Source organism: Ixodes scapularis, unplaced genomic scaffold, assembly GCF_016920785.2.
Source record: "Ixodes scapularis isolate PalLabHiFi unplaced genomic scaffold, ASM1692078v2 PGA_scaffold0__279_contigs__length_252992795, whole genome shotgun sequence".
In the NCBI taxonomy this organism is placed as follows: Eukaryota; Metazoa; Arthropoda; class Arachnida; order Ixodida; family Ixodidae; genus Ixodes; species Ixodes scapularis.
This window is the reverse complement of record NW_024609835.1, coordinates 166,505,930-166,523,102: the sequence shown is the minus strand read 5'-3', so window position 1 is coordinate 166,523,102 and position 17,173 is coordinate 166,505,930. Positions and strand designations below refer to the sequence as shown.

The 17,173-nt window shown below is 46.1% G+C and overlaps 1 protein-coding gene across 1 annotated transcript in view; it reads left to right on the top strand.

The window, feature by feature from the left end:
• The window catches only part of LOC8029245 (metaxin-2), a 42,969-nt gene that overhangs the window by 14,306 nt on the left and 11,490 nt on the right, over positions 1 to 17,173 (top strand). The window lies entirely within an intron of this gene.

The window sequence follows — 17,173 nt, the reverse complement described above, 5'->3', positions numbered from 1 at the left end:
GGGAAATTTTAATTACCTGGAAAAATCAGGGAATTGTCAGGGAAATTGTCAAAAAGCGAGCCCAGTCAGGGAAAATGAGCCGCAAATGCCATCATGTGCCCTGAGCAAAGACTTAAAAACTTGGTGGCAGAAAAATAGGCAATAAATTCTGCTTAAAGCGGAGCGCGGGCTCTGCTCACCGGATGTAGAGTGTGCTACCCAATTCAAAGGGAACAGCCGACAAATCCAGTTTAAGCCTTGGATTGGATTGAGGGCGTGACATTAGGCTAGGTCCACTTATAACTACAAAATTTAGTAACAAATGGGAAAGCTGCAGACCCTGATTTAATCCAAGCCTTAAGCCGAAAGTGTGCATCTGGCAGCCATGGTGCCATTCGGTCATTGACGTGTGTGGTTGAGCGTCGTATTTTCATCATGTTTCCGGAGGTGGCCTCTTCATGGACGATGTCGACGGCAATGATGTCGCGGACTGAACGAACGCTAATATTTCGGAATATGCAAGTTGGATTAAGTCCATGCAAAATGATCCTCACGGTGCTCAATGCTCAATGCCTTGTGTTGTAATGGTCTTATATATTTAATCGCCTCTACTGTGGTCAGGGAATTTTACCTGAAATCGTCAGGCAAAACCTGGAAAAGTCGGGGAATTTTAAAATAATAATTTGCTAGACCACCCTGATTGGTAAAACTGCAAATGGGCGAGAAGACAGACATGTGCACTATCATCAATACAGTTTGCTTTTTCAAAAGCAATGACTCTTACCAGTTTTTTTTTTAAATACTGTTCGAATAGAAAACATTAGTATTTAGAAGTTTTCCTCCTTCTGACCATAAGAGGTCCTTCATTTGAAACATATCATTCTTTTCTTTCATTCTTGCATTCACCTGTTCACCATTTTGTCTCGTAGCGCATTTCCTCAGACTGTTTTTGGCCGACGCCGACCTTATGCGTCTCCGTTCAGTCTCATGTCTGAGAACTCTGTCCTATGATGGCTCGCACAATTTCTTGCGGAACTTGTGTGAGCATGATTTGAGTTCTGTCACTGCTTCTCGGGATGAGACGAGTATGCGGCATTCGGACTAATCGGTGGCCATTTCCTGCCTTTCTTACTCTTGCAACAATTATAGAAATACAGTATTTCATAATGCACTTATACAGTTATGGAGATACAGTATCTCCCAATGCAGGACGCATCGCAAAATCCGCAACTGGACATGGTGAAGCGTTGCTACTCTTTCCGAATACGGTATGGTTAGGGTGGCGTCAACATCTGGACTGCAGGAAAATGATTCAGAAAAATTGGGACCTGTGTATTGCAAGTTGAAAAGATTATCAGAGGTTTATATTTTAGTGGCCATTTCTATTCTGTGAAACGTCAAGGCGTTGCTTTGTTTCGCAGTAAAATATATGAACCACATCACTGGAAATCGGACGCCAGAGGTGGATGTTGCGCTCAGAAAATGGCACGGGAGCTGCGGTCGATAAAAACGAACATAATTTTTGTGTAATCTTGATTTTACTTAAAATGAATCATGCACACTGGGGTTAATGCTATGCATGTAGAAAACTGTGTTATCTGCTTTCTGTTTGTATTAATATGCAGTGCCACCTCTTATAGGAACACTCAACGTAAGAAGCATCTGTTTGCATCTGAGTCTAACTACCAAATTTACGGTTATTTCATTATTTTTTGTTTTGTACTGAAACGCAGCAAGCAAATTTTCTAGATTTCACAAGTGAAGATCGATGATGTGGATGCTTGGGCTAGTTGGCGCTGTTCCGTCCAAGAGTGAAGATCAACCATTAAAGTACACCTTTGATTAAAATACCAGCTCGATACGCGCACATACCGAATTTTCTAGCTTATTCACTGCAGCTCAAATTTCAATGTCGCCTTATACTACAATTATGACATCAACATTTCGAGCATCAGCTTGTTGTTAATACAAATTTTACTGAGAAGAAAAACGTTTTTTTTTATGGCAATGGGATGGTTGGTGAGAGACTCACCTTTTATGCTCCTATATCTTCCAAAATACCCTTTTCACATACCAGTAGGTACACACAAAGGCTCTTGGAGACTACATGAACAGATGTTGCTATTTTGTGGGCTTAAAGTGGCATGAATGGTGTTCGATCTGCCCCTACAGAGAAATTAAACAGGTATCTGTTTAATTTCTCTTTTAATATCTTTAACGAATTGAGACTGTTGATGCTTTTAAATTTTATTTTGATAATTGGACCAGTAAGACATCTTTTAGTGAATTTTCAGCATGCTAAGCCGACTGGCAGATGGAATGCTCAAAAGAGCTCTAGCATGAGGGTCAAAGAGCAAGTGCTGTATCTGGTCTGTTTCTTTGACTTGTGTTCGGGCTGTTTTTACCAACTAACCCTAGTAAATGCATTGTTACTTTACAAGTTGAGCTTGGGTTGGTTTTCTTGCTCTTATTCTGTGTGTGGGTGCTATACGTGGCAACTATGCGGCATGCATTCAATGGCATACTGGGTGCTGGGTTGTCGACTCTGTAGCGACTTTGCGATGCGGGTGTCATTGATGAAAACCTTTATTCGTATTTTCTTGCGCGTAGCGACGTTTAGTTTTCTATACAAGTATGATATTCAACCTTTCCGAAATCCAGACGTATATTTTTTCATAGATTCAGCTGCTTTTGGGGGCAGCATTACTATTATTTTTAACTCACGTAAAAAAACAGTTTTAACACGGCGTGTTTCTCTCGAGATTCACGTGTAGAAGCGGTTAGCTTTAGCCCGGGTCTGTAAAAAAAATTCAACGAGCTTTTTTCCGGGATTCCCCCCAGCGCCAAGGGTAGACTCCGTTCCCAGCTAAGCTGACAGTGCGGTCGAAGCTACGCGCCCGTTAGACCAATCAACCGCCTCCATTTGATCACGTGACCCCGCTCACTGCGTGGTTAAATGGGCGGAAGCGTGTTCACGCGGCGAGAGATAGACGTATGACTGGACGAACGAGCACGTAGCTCCCACCGTGGCGTCAGCTTATCGTTGTGCAAAGTGCAGTCTGTGACTCTGCATCGTAAAAAGAAAAATTGGAACAATTTCCGGCCCGTCCCAACACCGCATTCGACGAACTGGAGGGGAAGCTGGCCGAGACGATGCTGGTTGAAATGCTTCCTCGCATGCATGGCGGAGCTCTGGAGAAACAACGTAATTGCGCTAATTAAAAGAAGCGTAAGCGCGCGGGCAGCTGGTGGAACACAACCATAATTAATTATTGAGACAGGAGAAGCGAAGGGGGGGGGGGGGGGACGCTTAAAAAGATGGACGCTGATACGCACGTCTCTTGAGACGGGGTGTGTATATCTCCCTTTTATTGTAGCTGTTTGTTTGCTCGCCTCGTTCTTCCACGTTTGAGTTATGATTCAGGGGTGGAACGGCTGCGCCATTTGCGCCATTTTGCGCCAGACGCATTTGTCTGCGCCATCCTGCGCCATTTTGCGGAAACTGCGCCACAGCCAATACATCGCGCCTTTGTGCTCCAAATCGCTGAACGTGCGCCCAATTTTTTTTTTTTTTTTCATTTTGTCTTGGTTTCGGTTTTTATCGACTCGATTGGCAACAATGAGCGCGTTTAGCTTGGTCGGCCTTGCAATCCTTTGTTCTGTTTATTCTTCCTTTGTATCCCAATTCCCGAGTCGGAAGCGCGCGAAAAAACTCGGGGTTCCAATTCCAAGTGCTACACCACCTGCGACTGGATTGCTGTTCTTCAACCATAAGCGGCTAAGCAAGTCGGCCGAGAAGAGGTAGAGCCGTTAAGCGTCAGATTACCTGAGGCTCTGCGGCCCGGGTTCCGGAAGTCAGCCAGTTGAAAACACACTAGCAAACGATTCCTTTTAGTACTTCTTCGTTAGAAGTTGGAACCGCATTCCTGCAAGATAAATCGTGATTTAATAGAACTGAAACGCAGTCCGATCCGAAACCTTGCCGGCCAGCAGCTCTCACGCGAGCGATAGATCTTGCTTGATAAACCTTGCTCCTGCTTATCGCTAAGAACACGATAACTCCGTTAATCGTAGTCTGCTGCTTCAATATTGAGTTAAACAATAGTATAAACTCGGAATTTGTGCCCTGTTCCTCCGCGCAACTGCACGTCCGTTTCTCACGCACGTCACGTGGTTCGCACATATAATTACCATCTCGAACATGTGTGAGTTGTGCCATAAGCAGTGCTGGTTTGTATTTTGAGCAGTTGAAAGCCACTCAGAAAATATCAAGGACACTATCTGCAGAAACATATGGTACTTGCTTTTTGGTTGTCATTAAGGCTCACAAAGTTTCAAGTTTTCGCATCTGTTACACTGTTATCCCACCTACATAGGTCCCTAACCACCATCTGTGTTGTTCTTTTGTGCTGCTAAACACAACTGAAATTGCTCCCATGCTTGTCTAAAACACAAGCTGAAGCGCAATGAAAACTGATCTGAGCTGCTCCTAGCCTGCTCCAGAGCATCGTTTTAGCTGCTCCCAACCTGCTCCAAAAAAGCTGTTTCAGCTGCTCCCGTGGCTGCTCCCAAGTACATTTCATGAGTTCCACCCCTGTAGATTGCGCAATAGAGCATTTTAGGAATAACTGGCGCCACCTGGCGGAAAACGGGGTTCGAGGATTTTCAGGACGAAATAATGCGCGCTGTAGGAAGGACGGGGGAAGAAGCGTCGGAAAGAGATTCACTGCAGCTCGACGGAGCCAGCAGGATCTTGCTTCCGTTCCGCTCCCGCCTATTTTGCAAACGCTTGGGCCGAGCGTTAGCATGGGGCCGGAGTGAAGCCCCTCTCCCGCAGGGAATGTCGGTGACTGTTCTGGCCCATGCGCCGACTGATCATATCTCCACATACTGGATGCGTTATGGTGCCTGCTTGACCGCATCGACTGGAGACAGGATTCTTATTTTTGTCGCGGAAATACACTGACCTTGGCGTAAGTAACGAGCGGCCTGGAGCCCTGCACCGTTGCTAATGCGAAACCGCGGGGCGTCTATTTTGGTTGTACCAAAGTGCACCAGGCTGCAAAGTACCCATTGAAAGCACTGTCGGAGGCATTCTGCGATTTGTTTTCGTATATATGAACGCTTGAACAGCTTTCTGCTCAGTTCGCCGAATCTCTGTCAGGGAAAGATGATGGAGAGGTTGCTCGCACCGACTGCGTGCGCTTTCGTGCTTTTCGCAGTGCCATCTCGGGATCAAATACCTTCGACTTGCGCGTTTCGGAGCGCTGCTTTTAGGAGGCAGCACTTTCTTTGCTTATCTCATCCATTTACGCCGTGTACTATCGGGGAAAAATGAAATGCGAACAGAGGAGCGCGTGGTTCGCGGTACAGGCTGCGCCGCCTGGAAGTGAACCTAGAGGCGAGGGTGCGTGGCCTACTTCGATGTGTTCACGCCCTTCGATTGGCGCTCCCCCAGCTTCGGCAGTGCGCCTCTCAGTGCGCTGAAAGCTGTCACCGCTATCTTTTCCTGCTCCCCGAGTGCGGCGAGCTTCTTTGCATCGCACGCGCTGAGCCAGCAAAGATAGCGGTGATAGCTTTCTGCGCACTAAGAGGCGCACTGCCGAAGCTTGGGGAGCGCCAATCGAAGGGCGTGAACACATCTAAGTAGGCCACGCACCCTCGCCCCTAGGTTTACTTCCAGGCGGCGCAGCCTGTACCGCGAGCCACGCGCTCCTCTGTTCGCATTTCATTTTTCCCCGATAGTACATTAAGCCGAAACCGCAACTCGGGATTACTTTCGGCTTGAAGGATTCGCAACATTCAAGACCGACGCAGAGCGTTTCAGCGCGGCGCCCTTCAGCGGACGCTACGAACCATCCCAGCCAGTCGTTTGACTTAATAATCAGACTGATTTTTCTTTGCGATTTTTCCATTTTCTCACTAAAAAGCGTGCGAGGCTCGAGACAAAGGTTACGACCCTTATACGCAGCGCGCCTGAGCCCGCCACTGCTTCCTATCAGTGTTGCGGAGTTGCCACTCCGGAGTTGGAGTGTTTCCGGAATCAGTCCGCATTTTCGCGATCCCGGAATGGAATGGGAATGGAATGGCGGCAACGTTGAGGGAAAAGGAATGGTAATGGAATTAGATACCTTTTGCCCGGAATAAAATCGGAATGGACTGAGCCCAGTTCTTTATTTTATATTTTTTATTTTTTCATTTTTTTTTTGGGGGGGGGGGGGGAGGGGGGAGGGGGGTTTTGTTCAGCTATGCCGAGCCAGTCAGCGAGTCAGTTGCTCCGAAATAAAATGAGCGGGAAACTGCTAGCCCGCGTGGAGTCATATAACAGACTTATAAGCAAAAAAATGCAATACAAAAAACAAGCGTCAGAGCAAAGACCAGAGGGTGGAGGGGGGGGGGGGGGGGTTGGCGGTGGCGCCTTTCACGGACGCGGAGGAGACGGGCTTCACTGGTGTTACACGAGATCGAAACAAGAAACCAAGCACCAAGCAAAAGAAACGAACGGAGCAGCGACAATGAAAGAAACCGCCATGCACGGCTCGTCATCGTCCTTCCTGTCTTCCTCTTTTTTTTTTTTTTTTTTTTTTTTGCGCGCGACGGCATGGAGGATGCACGCGCGCGCACAGACTGAGGTCTGGGAGCGGGGGGCGACTCATAACTCGCAGAGTTCTGATAACTCGTTGACTCGCACGCCGCCGAAAGATGATCAGTTATTGTTTTCTTATAGTTAGAGGAGCGTTGTTTAGCAGGCGGCCAACCCTGCTGCCTTCCACATTCATTCGCGCGCACTCCTTTGAAGCGCGAAATGTGGGTTTGCTTCGACATTAAAACAAAGCGAGATTCACTTCCCTCTTCTCCTCTTGCGCTTTGCTCCGAAGCGTTTTTTTATACTGCATTGTGACGTGTAAGTCCGCCTTTTACTTGGTCTTTGTTCCGATGCTTGTTTTCTCTGTTTATGTTTTACATTCAAGTGGGTTAGGGTTACAAGCAAGCTTGCGGATGTCCGCTCATTTCCTTTGACTTTAGTCTCTGCATACATTGTTTCACGTTGCGATGGACCGCTGCGGACGCTTCGAGTCACCCAGGCAATCCAGCACCGTGAACTTATAGATCAGTGTTTTTTTTTTTCTTTTTTTTTTTTTATGGATTTAGCATTTATTAAGCAACTGTTTATGATAATGTCAGCTTTATGCTGCTTATGCCGGAAACATTGCACAATGTAGCTATCAAGTGCCAATTTTTACGTTTAGGAATTACAGGAATGGAATGGAACGGAACGATTCATCCATTCCAGGAGTGGGAATGGGCCCAGTATCCCCATTCCTAGGAGTTGAAAGGAATTGAATTATCGAAAACTCTAATTCCCCGGAACGGCATTGGAATGGAATGGGGGTGCCCATTCTGCAACACTGGCCTCCTATCGCGTCGCCGCACGCTACTGGAAGGTGACGTGGCCAGTGTTGCCATCTTTTTCTTGCGCGCGCCGCTAAATTGAGACCAGGAAGTCACTAAACAGTCGCTAGATTCTCCAGGAAGTCGCTAAAATATTCACTGAATTCCAAAAGCTTCTTAAACCTTTTTAAAGTAAGTGAACCTCAAATAATCATATCTCAGGTATTTTGAGAGGTTAAACTTACACTGAAAAACTACTGGGACGGTTTTTATTTGTAATGTTTTATTTGGGAAACGACTAGGTGGTAAGTACGAAAGTACGGATAAGAAACGGGTACTTCTTAATTTTAACACGGAAATAATGACGGCTTTGTCTTCAAGAACAGTTCAACGGAACACTGTAGAGGAAGAAGCGTTCTTCCTCGATGGTGACTGCACTCAAGTCACCTAAATCTGCCGATGTCGACGGTTCGTTGCCAGCTTTGTAGGCTTCAGCTGTACCAATTCGAAGAAACAACTTCTCCTGGAAGTTCGTAGTCGAAACACGTCTTAGCGTGCCTTTTGAGGCCAGCTTTTATAGTCAGGATGGCGTTTGGCGGAGAGCACGTGGGTACGTGGGCGCGGGAGAGATGGTCTGCAGTGTTGACATTGTAGACATTTTTTTTTTAAGCGCGCTGCTAAATTGAGCATATATTCAAAGCAAATTCGGCTAGAGAAGCAAAAGGGTTTAGCCCGCGAGCATCTTTAAAATTTTCAAAATAACAAGATTACGGTTGAACACCAAAGTCGCTAAAAAAAGTCGCTAACCGCTAAACTAAAAAAAAAAAAAAAAAAAAAAAAAAAAAAGTCGCTAAATGTATAGGAAATCGCTACATCTAGCGACAAAATCGCTAAAATGGCAACACTGGACGTGGCGTGCTCTCTCTGTTATTCTGGAACCGAGAGAATATGATTTTCCTGTTGGGTGCAGCGACCTTCTCTCGAATGCATGAAAGCTGACCCATTTATCGTGCCGTATTTTTATAACTCGAATTGAAAATGCAGGTTGTTCGAAATCAAATGAATATCGCGTTTTTGTTAAACGCCCTCCATAATTTTTAGTTGCTCCCTCTCTTCAATCTAGGCTCTCTCTGAGACCCATCGGCGCTGGCTAATCATGCGAACATGCGGCCTTACCTAGCCTCATTTTAGTGTATTTGAGTCCTGGGTTTGGGACGGCGTTATGCGTCCTTCTTTTTCGCCAATGACGACGAGATGGAGCCGTAAGCCGTACAGCAAAAGCTGTTCTTTTGCTGTACGATTGCTGCGCCGATTGCGCCAAATTGCGCCAAGGGGCTAACCCTGCTACATCCTGCTACATTTTGCCAAAATATGGATAATCTGCGCCAAGCCTGCGCCAAAGGACCAATTTTGGTCGCCTTTGAAAACCGAAACTAAACTGAGTACTGTAATTGAGCACACATCAGCAAAGTGGCGCAAGCAGCCGTCCGACACAAAGTACCCTGCATCAATCGTTCTTCCGATCTTGCATTGTTTTTCCCGCCGTCTCTCGTCTCGCGTCTTAAAAAAACAAAAATCAATGATAGACGCGAGCGTGTGCGGACGCTCCGACGCTAGCGTGCTGAGTACCAGCCATGCCATCATGCTGTGAAACGAAGCCATGTTTTTGCACGGCGGGAGTTAGTTTATGGGGTGAAGCACCCGCTTCTAAAAGCAACGGCCGTGGCCAAACTATATTTGGTCCCTGCCTGCCAGTCACCGTGGTCGCGCGACGTCGGGTGTTGCCGTCCCCACGTCACTGCAGTTATGGCGCTTTCCAAACTGAAACGTAAGGACTGCCGCATGTTCACGAACATTCCTGTTCTTGTTTAATGCGCTATACTGCAAACATCCCTTTAGCTCAAAGACTGCTCTGTCGAAATATTGATTACCTAGGTTTCTCTCGGTAGGCTTTCTTTCGAGACGGACCCCACTACGTGAAAAATCAGCCGCGAAAGAAAGTTGGTGAAGAGAAGTGAGCCAAAGCTATAGCGGGTACATATATAGGTATCATTTAACTGAAGAATTTCAAAATGTGTCATATCATTGGCATTTCAGTTACATGTTGAAAGACTCCCAGGTGGTCTATCTTGACTATAATTGGTTTATTGCGGCGAGCAATGGGTTCTTCGTTTGTCCACCACTTGAAATTAATTTTTTTTTCTAAGAATGTTTGCTCCAAAAGCCACTTTTACTGCTCCGAAACACTGTTTTAGCTGTTTCAAAAGCCAGTTTTACCGCTACAAAACACTGTTTTGGCTGCTCCAAAGGCCACTTTTGCTGCTCCAAAACGCTGTTTTGGCTGATCCAAAATGTGCTCCAAAACGGATTAGGCCAATCACATGACTGGAACAGGTATAATCGGCGCGCTTACAACGTCGCCACTGAGACTTTTTTTTTTCTTAACGCGATAGCGATGCACTGATTCGCTCATGTATTTTTCACACGCTTGGCGCAATTGGTGCCTGGAGCGTAGGACTGCAAGGGTCGTAAGGACATCTGTAAAGCGAAAAAATGAGAAGATGAAACCTTGTATAAAATTAATCGAATAAATGACCCTAGCTGTGATTGTGAGCACGATACAGGAACAATAAAACACTTTATCATCGATTGCCCTCGCTTCGATCAGAATCGATCGCGACTAAAAGTACGACTGAACATTATTGACCACCGACCATTTTCTCTCAACAAGGTTCTAGGACCGTGGCCTAACCATAGATCAGAGAAACAAGCATTTTCGGCAATCAGACAATTCCTGGAAGAGACTCATATTGTAAATAATTACCAAAATCGGATGTACTATATGATTTACTATGTATATCTGTTCAAGTGAATGATAGTGAATAACTTTAGATGATCGGTGAGAATAGTGGTGAGATAAGGGATGTGACATGTGAAAGACAATAAGGAAGGGTACTTAGTAGACTCTTGCACGACGTTCCGAAGCCGGTGCGGCTCCTTGTTCACGGGTGTCTGTATTCCGCCGAAATGTTTACATTTAAGACATGTGAAAGACCGAACTTGTCTGACTGATCGTGTGACTTTTCAAGTGGACTCAATATAGCCAAATAATTGACTGTTTTTTTGTTTGCGGGAAAACCCTTGGGGGAGAGGGGGGAAAGGGGGGTGTATACGGGGTCATGTGGGATGTTCTCTCTTTTTTTTTTTTTTTTTTTTTAACGCTTAATTGAACATGGAGTAGCCGGCCATGCCTTCCCGGCGGCCAACATCTCCGATCTTTCTTTATTTAATGAAGGAAGAAGAAGAAACTCGTGCTAGAGTTAATAGACAGTTTTAGTATAGCGTTGCTGGACCTTACGTACGCAATACGCAATAGTATAGCGTACGCTAAAAAGGACCTGCTCGGACCGAATTTAGTTGTGCGTTACGTTTTCGAGTGAACACCGCGCATGATCTTGGTTAAATTTGCTAGAGCCGTAGAATTCCGCGTGCTTATAGCGCAACCATGCTCCTGAAAAGAAATATTGAAAATGAAAACGTGTCCAGTCATTTTATTTCAAATTAAACCAAGCCACAGCTGCCTCGTCAAGCGCGCTTTTCTGCGGGGTACGGAGGCTACGAGTACGAGTGCGTAGCCAAATTCCTCACGTAGCCTCCGTCACTCGTCCCGTGGAAACGGCAACTTTTATCAATGCTATCGCGGAATGAAATTCATGACCCTGATGTCCAGTGCATAGCGAGAACTTCGGCGATTTCTTTTAGACTCGTTCGTTCGTCGGCGATGAACTGTGGGAATAGGCTTAGCGTTGAGCAGATCGCAGCGTTGACGCACATTCCGAGCGGCGAACATTTTCACTGTGCACTCCTTCAGGTGCACGGCGATCTGATTCGACCGCGGTAGGTCCCAGAAAGAATCGCCGAGCTGAACACCACGCAATTTGACGTAACACAGAACTTCGAAAACACCACGTCGCCCTTGCTGCGTTAGTCGAGGCAACCGCCATCTTGAAACTGGCGCTCGCGTTGGGTCCGAGATCTCTCGAGAGCGTCCCGCAAGGTCCGCTAGCCAGCAACGCAAAATCCCCAGCTTTGCGTGCATACGCAATACGCTAGCCCTTTTATTGCGTTCTGCGCATGCGCACTCACGACCCGCAATTTCCTTGCGTACGCAAAGCTATAGCGTACGGTCCACTAAAGCTGCCTAATATATCCTAATCTAGCCGGAAAGGTCCCTCTAGATTATGAGCATTTCGGCCGCTTCGGAATGGCGAGGCATAGACGCGGACATCGCGGTGGTCCCTGTGGTACCATATATTGCTGGCGACGCTTTGATATACACAAAGAAGCAGGAAAACATCACTTACGAGGTCTATATTTATAGTTCTCTCTAGTTTTAATTTTGCACAAAGACACCAACGTCGGGCACTGTATATATATATATATATATATAAAAAAAAAAAAAAAAGAATAGACGAGCGCTTGAGCAATTTCAACTTGTGGCGACAAAGCGAACATACCTAAGCTTTCGTGTACTTTGTTTCTCCTGTTTTCTGTCGGTCCCTTCCTCGTTCTTTGTCTCGGGACCGCCGATGCCAGCGCTTACGATCGGCCGCGTTCTGCTCCCTGCTAGGCAGCGGATCGAACCAAGTCAGAACCGCAAACCAAAAAGAAAAAAAGGTTAGTTGTGCGCGAACTGGAATTTAACCGAGGGTTTTTGTCCTCCCGGACCGAAACTGCTGTATAGAAGCTTTGCGGTTTTTGATTCGAGGGAAAAGTGAGGGTCTGTGAAAGCTGCAGTCACCAGAATCGTGGCCTACATGAAGTCAAACGCGCGATCGTCGAGCGCTCCTCGGCGCTGTCTAAGCGGAGCGTTTGACTATTACGTGTTCACGTCGTCTCAAATAGCGACTGTATATGCATTTTTAGAGGGACTGTGAAATTAACTTTGGGCTGGAAGAAATGATTTTATATCCCGATTTTCCTAATCGGATATCGTTTATAGTGAGCCAAAAGAAAGAGGTCAAAAGTCAAAAGCTGCTTTTCGGTCCGAGAGCTTAAAAGTATATATAGCGGACTATTTCTTACCTCGTTTCCTTCAGAAGGTCTCCGCCTTTGCACCGTGATGCGTCCGCGGTGCCCAAACACGTCAGCCGAACGAAGCTCACACATTGTGCACGAGAACTACGTCACTCGAACGTATGCGCTCGTTAACAGTCGATCCGTCGCCGAATATTTGTATTCTCGTTCGTGGCCATTGAAGCCGTAACAACACTTACATATATATATATCTTTTTTTTGCGAACGACAATTTTTTTGGTGTGCTTAAAAAGCAGGGTGGAAGCCCGGGGTCATCGCATCGGTGCCCAAGCTCGTCACGACAACGTTGTTTCTCATTTCGCTTTTGAGTTGAGGATTAAAAATAAAAATGAAGAAGTTATTCGGGCCAATGTGCTTAGCTTGCTTTACCGTGCTTTATTCCACCAAAGTGTGCCGATGTCGCGCCAGCATTTCGCGAAATTTGAAGTTTGCTTTTGCAATACCAAAACTAAAAAAAAACAAGCCAAGCCCCCCCCTGGGCTCGCGGTAGGCTTATGCAATTTTACAGAACTTTCGATTATTGCTCGGAATGACCTGCTGTACGAGCTTCCTACAGAATACTGGCAATTCTCGGGAGCTTCGCTATTTTTCTCATTGTTTGTCTGTTGGGGCGCTTCTCACAGCGCCCTGGTGTACTGAGGAGGAACGATACCCGCGGCGAAGGAGGTGTTTTTTCGTGGTCCTTTTTGCCGGAGCCCAGCCACGTGTTGAACTGAAGCGCCCACCTCGGGAACATGACAATGCGCGTGCACGCGCAAAAAAACAAAACAAAACAAAAACAACAACAATAACAATAACAGGTAAATGTTCATATGACAACTCCACCTCGCACTAAAAGCTTCGAAATAGGCGCGCCGATGGCATACATCATAAGTGGCCAGATGGACATATTCAAAGCACCATAAAACGGAACAATTTTAAGTGAAGAGCTTCAATAAAAAGGGGGGCGTGGCACTTTTGAAAAAAAAAAAAAAAAGATTCCGTTTTATATTGTGTCTACGGCTAATTCCACTCATTAAGAGATTGCTCAATATGTTTCTTTATTGTTAGTCCCCATTCGTAAAACAAGAACCTTGTCCGATATGCGTCAATGATGGTATAAAACTAACAAAACACAAACTGGCTTTTTTTCTACATGTTTTTTTGTTTTATTTAGTATTTGTCTGACTTGATTTTCAGAATAGCCGCATGAGGCTCGCGATCCGCGGCTTGGCCACCCCTGGCAAACACAATTGTTTTTTTCTTTTTTTAATATTTCACAGGTTTGTTTAGAAAACGCCGTGAAAGCTACACTTCTACGGTTTGTGCAGGTGAGTTATACGGCCAGGGGGGCATAGTAGAGGTGTGTGTGTGTGTGTGTGGGGGGGGGGGGGGGGGGAGGGGGTTAACCGTAACGTTTTTTCGGCTAATTAAGTATAATTTGTTAATTCACTTTTAATTAGTGAAAATATACGTATGGTTCCAATCAAAAACTTGCCGAGCTTCATCGAAAACCACTAAATCGGTAATTTGTAGAAATACTTTGAGCGCGTGAGAAGCGTAGTGGTGCGCTAAAGGTACCAGGTGTGCGACACCTACAAGGCTGGGGAGACGGACAAATCGTGCGGGCGCGTCATCGAACTGGTAACCTTGCTCCTGCTGCACGAGGAGTGACTCTAGCGCAATACTGCGCTTTGTTACTGATTTAGTGGTTTTCGATGACGCTCAACAAGTTTCTAATTAGAACCATATGTCTATTTTCTTAAATTAAGAAGTTAATTAACAAATTTTACCTAATTAGCCGACTGGTCGTTACAATTGCCCCCCCCCCCCCCCCCCACCCCCCAACCCATAATATGTCCCTGTGGCCGTATAACTCGCCTGCACAAACTGCAACAATGTAGCTTTCACTTCTTTTTTTTTTTATTTTTTTCAATCTGTTAAGTTAAAAAAAAAAAAAAAAATAAGATCAGAAAAACACTCGGTATATTATAGTGTGCGATATCCTGACGACTCGGGAGTGGGCGTCAAATATTGATGAGTAGCTCAGTAAGTTCTCGGGATTCGGAATACGCACTTCACAAGAAAAGTTATCGCTTCCTCGACTGCAAGAATAATGACTTAATATACTATAGACTGCATCAGGGGGCAGCGCGAAAGACGGGATCATTTGTTAGGAGCTCCCTGAGACGACAGTGCCCGCGGCATAAGCCAACATATGCACAAACCTCATCAGGAGGGTCAATCGGAGGGTTCATCTAATAATTTAAAAAAAAAACAAAAAAAAAAAAAACAAAGATGATTGCGATGGCTTCGGTGTGGGTCGACCTCGGTGCACGTTGTTGACTAGACTCTGGATTTCGGCCGCCATTCCGTTTCTTTGAGATCATCTGATTAGCGTTGAACCGATGTGCATGTTCCCTTCGTGGTACTTGTTGGACTATTAAAAATTGATCTACAGTGCTTCAGTAGGTGTAACGTGCGTCACCTCAGCTGCGATTTTTGTGTTACTTCGGAAAGGACGCGGGAAGTTCCGTTGTTCTACATCACCATCATAGGTCGGAATTTTGGATTCCAGTCACTCAATATCATTTCACGAACTCGGAGTCATATTGCGGAGTCACTCAACATCATCTCACTATCACGCGGTGAGTGTGAGTGACCGAGGGAGTGAGTGTGTGAATGAGTTCGCCGGCGCCGTTAGCGCGAACAAGCCATCGCCAAATTTTTCTGTGTTTTGTCGATATTCAAGGACTGTCACCAAAACTACTATAGTGGAATTCGCTCGGTTGTGGTAGTCACCGAGGCGGTAAATTTGTATGCCTGCCAGTACCCTTTCGAAGTAAAATGCTCAAAAGAAAGCGCGAAAGTCGTGTTCGCGCTAACAGTTTCGCTCGGTGCACCACTACATGCCACGTCCTACCGCTTTCCCGACTTCGGCTCTCGACCTGCGGGCGCGCTCGGCTTTGGCGGCAGCGTCTCACGGTCGGCGGCTCGTCATTCACCTTTCCCCCATGGATAGATTCTCGCACGGCGTTCTTGGCTCTGCGCGCGTCCGCGGCGGGGAAGGGTCGTTGCTTCCGTTCCGGCTGGCCGGCTCCCGTCGACGGGCGCTGTTGTGTGCCGCCGCCAGCACTGCCGGATTGAGTCGTTCCTCGGAGAACGTTGTCCTTCCGAGCTGCGTGCTCTGGTCAAGCCTCCTGGAAGGGCAGGAAAAGCGAGAGTTTCACATCACGCCGGCCTTTTTTTTGGAGGGGCATAGCGAAATAGCGAATGCGGGGAAAAGGAATTGCGACGGGCGCGGGTCCGATATGCCGTCTGCCAGCGGAGAAGGCTCAAGAAAAGTTGCATCCTCTGTCACCTGTGCAGAGAGCTGTTCACACTGAACACGACGTTTGTCCTGCTCCACAAAAGTCGTGTTCCGTGCGGACACTCCTTAAGTCCTGTGACAAGTTTGGATTGTCTGCGCTACCTCGTCGCTTTCCTAAGACTGTTAGACGAACTTATCGTTCTTTCTCGGTAAAGGGAAGGGGGGCACGAGAACAAGGAACGGCGATATGACCGACAGGCGACCCTTTCTCATTCGGTCGCCCTTTGTTTCGATTAAGAACTTCTTTTTGATTGCTCACTATGTGTGTTTAATGTTAGACATTAGTTATAGATTACACGAAGGTTGTCTCGAATGTTATTGACCGCGACCGTCGCGCCTGTTTTCCTAGAGCATCGTCTCTCAATACGTGCGCCGCACACCATTTCAGGCGGCCTCTCCTGCGACTCCTACATTGCCTCTCTTACCTCGAAATGTACAAACAACCTATGGCAGCTAAAACCACCACTCAAAGCTTTAGCCGCTAAAGTTAAATTGCTTGCGTATAAAACATTTGCTCAGCCCACATTGGAGTACGCTAAAATCGTTTGGTATTCTCACATGACTTTCTTTATGTACGCACATTGGAAATGGTACGAAAGAGCGTTTCGATTTATTTTTAATAAATTTGGGTAACATGGCTTGCCGTCATCATTAATAAAGCCGATTTAGATATAACTCCCCTTACAAACTGCGCGAGATACAATAGATTGAAAAATCTTTACTAAATCATCCCATGCTACCTTCAGATTAACACCGACCACCTGTTTAGGTTCTCCACTGGAACTAACACTAGCGCTTCACGTTCAAGAAACATAAATAACTTTCAGATTTACATCGGTTGTTTAAAAAAATAGCTTTTTCTTTTCTTTTGAATCTTGATTGGAATAACTTAATTAGTCTCTCAATATCGCCAATTCCGACTCTTTGGACAGTTTTCTGCACCAGCTGGCCGCCTCTTAGACTGTGTTAATTTCCATGCCTGTTGTAACTTGTGATTATGTGTTCATTTCTATAACTATTTTTACCACGTGTTAATTTCTATGCAATTTTGTTTCGTGCGTTAATTTCTACAGTGCTATTTTGTTGTCTGTACCTCTCTCCTACTAGACCCCTGTATCGGGGGTGTGGTGTTATGAAATAAATAAACAGGAGTATCAATCATGTGCGTTCTCAACGCACCGTTCAAATTTGCGCGGGTCTTGTTCTCATTGGGGAGTTTTAGAGAAGGGGGTCCAACGCTTTAAGTCTCCCGAGCAGCTTGGGGCACCCGGGGTATAGGTGGTATTCACTGAGCCTGCAGGTTCAATTTTGCCAGGGAGCGCCACCGTCGATCCGCCATCTTCGAGGTCGCGATTT